The 5,316-nt window shown below is 47.5% G+C and overlaps 2 pseudogenes; both read left to right on the top strand.

Moving 5' to 3' along the window:
- The first annotated feature begins 2,605 nt into the window (after window positions 1-2,605).
- On the top strand, window positions 2,606-2,725 carry LOC136656343 (5S ribosomal RNA; annotated as a pseudogene).
- Window positions 2,726-4,198: 1,473 nt separating this feature from the next.
- On the top strand, window positions 4,199-4,318 carry LOC136656508 (5S ribosomal RNA; annotated as a pseudogene).
- Window positions 4,319-5,316: the final 998 nt, after the last annotated feature.

Genomic DNA, 5,316 nt, shown 5'->3' on the forward strand with positions numbered 1-5,316 from the left:
TTTCTTCTCCCTGGAGAAGGTGCGCTTGTCCAAAGGCACATTTACGACATCCCCAGACTATCATCTGAAAACAACAAGAGCATCTACCCAACTGCAACTTCCCCTCTCAATCTGGAGCACCCATATGCCCACTGAAGGCTAATTAGTCTCCCACATCCAAAAGACAGCCAACACTAATTATGTGCAGAGCACCATTGAACCCCACCACAAAGACAATCGGGGGGGGGGGGGGTCGCTTGCCTACTCAGGCTGCAGAGTTCTTCCTTTCAATAGTCTTCAGTCAGTAGTCTCTTCCACCACAGCAGCTACTCCTTAGGTCTCAGCAGCTCCTGGGCAAGGCAACCACACACCATTCTCCAACCATCACCGCTAGTCTCAGTTCCTGAGTTCTGGCAACCCCACAATTGTCACCTTTGTGTACGCACTCTCTCCTTCTATACCTGTACCCTCTGGCCATTATTCTTTCACCTTTATCTCAAAGTCCTTATTATCCCTGGAACGTGCTGGAATCCCTAGCATGTATGCACTGCTGAAACAGAGACGCCTGCGTTGGCTCGGTCATGTCGTGAGAATGGATGGTGGCCGGATCCCAAAGGATCTCCTCTATGGAGAACTCATGCAAGGAAAGCGCCCTACAGGTAGACCACGGCTGCGATACAAGGACATCTGCAAGAGGGATCTGAAGGCCTTAGGAGTGGACCTCAACAAGTGGGAAACCCTGGCCTCTGAGTGGCCCGTTTGGAGGCAGGCTGTGCAGCATGGCCTTTCCCAGTTGGAAGAGACACTTGGCCAACAGACTGAGGCAAAGAGGCAAAGAAGGAAGGCCCATAGCCAGGGAGACAGACCAGGGACAGACTGCACTTGCTCCCAGTGTGGAAGGGATTGTCACTCCCGAATTGGCCTTTTCAGCCACACTAGACGCTGTTCCAGAACCACCTTTCAGAGCGCGATGCCAGAGTCTTTCGAGACTGAAGGTTGCCAACAACAATATTATCCCTGCTAGGTTACAGCTGTAAACCACACCCATTGCAAACAAAAGTTCTGGCTTTTACTCCCTACTCTCCAGACCTGTCAACACAAAGGGCCACTGCTGGTACCACCCACTATTTTCTCAACATCTTCTGCATTTCCACTACAGCTATGGCTAGCCCCCCTTAGCTCCTGCGGTTGCCTCCAGCCTGACTGGCTCTGGTCTCCCAATCACCATGGGGGGGGGGGGTTGAGCTTTTGCTAGGGGTTGGATAATAATCTTTTCGCAGAGCTGCAAGTTCCAAATCAATCCCAGAACAGACACAGCTACCACCACCCAAAGGCACAGGGCTCTCCATCAGTGCCAAACATGACCAATCCCTGCCACTACCAGGTCTGCAAGACTGAACTCATGACATCTCATGACACAGTTGGCTTTCTGTCCCTTGGCCATTGTGCTATACCTGCCCTTGCAATCCATTTAGAGGCTTCAGCTGGGTCAAAAAGAGGGGTCTCATCCGGTTGTTAATTGGGGCAGGTACTCGTAATTGATTGGGAGCATGTAACACCTGTGTTGTGTGTGTGTTGCACTCAGAGCTGGAATGCATTGCAAAACTCATTGCCAGAAAGTGGAAGTCAGCCTTTATTCTGCTGAGCGATAATTGTGGCTTTGAAATGAACATCAAGGTTGGGATCCATCCAGGTGAGCCAGTTTAAGTGGAGTCAGAGGTTAGTGGCTGTGGTTTTGTTTCTCATGTGCGACTGGAGAATGAACAGAGCTTTATAAAGCCCACACGGCCAGGGGTAGAGAATGAGCATAGTACAATAAGCTGCTGCCAAGACAACAATTCTAAGAAAAACGGGCATCATGGTATTTGAAAGGCTTCCAAAACTAAACAACAGGCATTTTAGATCAATCAAAAAAATCATAAGTCCCTTCAAAGACCTTTGTGAAAGATTGCTGCTCCACCCATGCTTGGGGGGAACCTGCATTCATGGCATGTGCTACTATTCAGAGAGGGGTTATTCTGGATGTGATGCAATGAGTGCAGAAAACTGCAATGCTTTTGATCAGTAGCATAGCTAGAGGGGGTGCAAAGCACTAAGTTTTGCAGGGAGCCTCACTGCAGTGTGCAAGCCGCTCCTCCCCTCCCATTTGGAGCCATTCTGGGAGCAAAACAGAGGCATATACTTGACTCCATGGGAGAGGGGCTGCTTGCACACCGCAGGGAGGCTCCCTGCAAAACTTAGTGCTTTGCACCCCCCTCTAGCTATGCCACTGCTATGCCATTGCTTTTGATCAGTTTTTTGTTTATTGAAATGGTCAACAAGCCGCCCTACATATCATGTCCGGTACCCAATTTTTCCCCCTGAGTATTTAGTGCAGCATATCCAATCCAAGGTACATCAAGGAGAGCTGGCCAATCCCTTTTATTGGGCATTTGCTTTTCTAAATAAATCTTTGTGTTTTATTTTGTGGTACTGGTTTTGTAAGGTCAAACTATCTGCTTCTGCAGAGCTGTAAGCTACTCACATGTTACGCTTAGCAAAAAGGTGGTATAGACGTCTTGAATAAAAATAGACCACCGTTTGGAGAGACGGCTGGAAGGCGAAAATAGGACAAACCAGGGAAAGGGACCGCAGCAACTGTTACCCTGCATGTGCCTGATCTCATCTGAGCTTGGAAGCTAAGCAGGGTCAGGCCTGGTTAGTACTTGGATGGGAGACCGCCTGGGAATACCGGGTGCTGTAGGCTTATACCATGATCTCGGAAGCTAAGGAGGGTCAGGCCTGGTTAGTACTTGGATGGGAGACCGCCTGGGAATACCAGGTGCTGTAGGCTTATACCATGATCTCGGAAGCTAAGCAGGGTCAGGCCTGGTTAGTACTTGGATGGGAGACCGCCTGGGAATACCGGGTGCTGTAGGCTTATACCATGATCTCGGAAGCTAAGCAGGGTCAGGCCTGGTTAGTACTTGGATGGGAGACCGCCTGGGAATACCAGGTGCTGTAGGCTTATACCATAGTCTTTCGAGACTGAAGGATGCCAACCAGGGAAAGAGACCGTTGGGGACCTCTGGTACAGATTGTGCAGAGGATTCCTCTGGAGATGCAAGCATACAAATGGTCAGAGATGTTCCTCTAGACATCCTGAACAATTTCAGACATGGAACCATGCAGGGATGGCGCAGCCTGGGATGCCTGCCCAATGGCAATGTAGCTGCCTCTGCTACTATGCTACGAAACAATCTTTTATCACTATTTCTTTTTAATGAATGCCTAGGCCATGCCCTTTATAAATGTTGCTGCCAGGTAACCCAAGCGCCTGCTTTACAACCCAGCATACGCAGATGCCAGCCTGGCATGATGAACTGTTTCGCCCAGAACTCATACATGCAAAATGGGTACCAGGACACTGCTTTTCTGAGCCGCAGGCTAAGTTCCTGAAGATAGGGGTGTTGCTAAGCCAGGGCGGCGGACGCAGACTGACCCAGGTGCCATGTCCGGCAGGGTTAGCGACAGTGGCACATACCAAATTCTATCCCCCCCCCCCCGGCTTGAAAGCTCTACATGGGCCTTCTTGGACTTGTGCCAGGGATTTTGCTGGCACAGATGCCAGTATACTTTATACTTCTCTGCACTCTGAGTACCTGGAATTCAGGTGATTGTGGCAATGCTACACTGTCTGTGCGAGAGTCTTTGCAGGTGTCAGTTAATGATCACCTTGAATCATGTCCAGAAAGCTAAAAAAGAGAGGTGCTGTGCATATCTCAAGATGTGATTCTAGCAACCAGTCCCCATGAGTGGTACATAACCTGCTGCTTCCATCCCCACTCACAGCCCTGGCTACGGTTTCTCCCATTGACGAAAATGACTCATCAAACCTGATTTTTGTTCAGGTTGAGAGTAAACAAATTTCTCATCATTTTTTGCCATTTCCACATCTGCTCTTCCAATGAAAGTTTTGCCTCTGGAGTCAATTTCCCCTTGACGCCTATAATTAAGACCGTTCAGATCCCATTTTAGTATAAAAAGAAAAAAAAAATCCAATCTCCCCGTCAAAGCCTTAAATGTTATTACACATGCACAATCCGGAGCGATTTTTGAGTGCTATTTTCCTCAAAAGAGCACTTGACTTGAAGCACATTAGGGATTGGAACTGTCACAATTCATTCTTGTCCAAGAAACAAAGAGAAATGTTGAAACCAAACAAAATAATTATAACATATCATGTAGCAACTGTTACCCTGCACATGCCTGATCTCGTCTGATCTCGGAAGCTAAGCAGGGTCAGGCCTGGTTAGTACTTGGATGGGAGACCGCCTGGGAATACCGAGTGCTGTAGGCTTATACCATAGTCTTTCGAGACTGAAGGTTGCCAATCATCATCATAGGCCAACACACATTTTGCTTCCTTAAACGTTACACCAATTCCTGGGTATATTTGGGGTGCCGATTCCAAAAATGGCATCTGTTTTGCCCTATTGCATCTAGTTTTGGAGACACAGCATAGCCTCTTTAGTGAATGGGTCAAGCAGCTTCCTCATGGGGAAGCCTACACCACGGCTTCCTCACGAGGAAGCTGCTTGAACCATTCACTAATGAGGCTATACTCATAGTATAGTATACTCACTATACTATATCTCCAAAACATGATAGATATACTATATCTCCTATCCATGATAGGACAAAATGGATGCCATTTTTTGGAGTTGGCACCCCAAATTCATATCAAACCACCATAAAGTTTGGGAAAAACTTTTCTGACCCTCAATTTTGTAGGCCTGTGTAATTTGAGAAATACGACATTGGTTCACACATATCTGTGCCAGTATTTAGCTAGTGCAGGTGTGAGTAGACCCCACCCCGGGATTGCCGAGTCTTACCCTTGGGTAAGGGAACCATTGTTTCCTTACCCAGAGGAGATCTCCGTAACAGCCCTCCCCATCCTGACAAGATGCAGCAGTAGCCATTTTGGCTGCATTAGTGGAGGGGAGGGAAGAATAGGATTGGGCTCTTAAACTTGCATGCACAACGTAGAAGCCATCAGTTCATCCCAAATAATGAGTTGGGTTGTAATTTAGAAGAATTGTTACGGATTGTTACAGGAACCACCAAAGGTCTCTCTAAATATCTTTTTCTGAAGCTGCATCATGTCAGTTTGGGTGCTATCAATAGATTTGATTTTTTTTATTAGTGACTTTGTGAGTAGCCCATGGTGGACTGCACGGCTATTGTTCTAATCACTGACTATGTTGTGAAACCTCTCTGTCTGGATGATTAGACAATGAATACCAATTGATAAGCTGTCATAGCTGGGCTCCATGAATCTTCAGTGTGTTCTCA

Source organism: Tiliqua scincoides, chromosome 6, assembly GCF_035046505.1.
Source record: "Tiliqua scincoides isolate rTilSci1 chromosome 6, rTilSci1.hap2, whole genome shotgun sequence".
Classification (NCBI taxonomy): Eukaryota; Metazoa; Chordata; class Lepidosauria; order Squamata; family Scincidae; genus Tiliqua; species Tiliqua scincoides.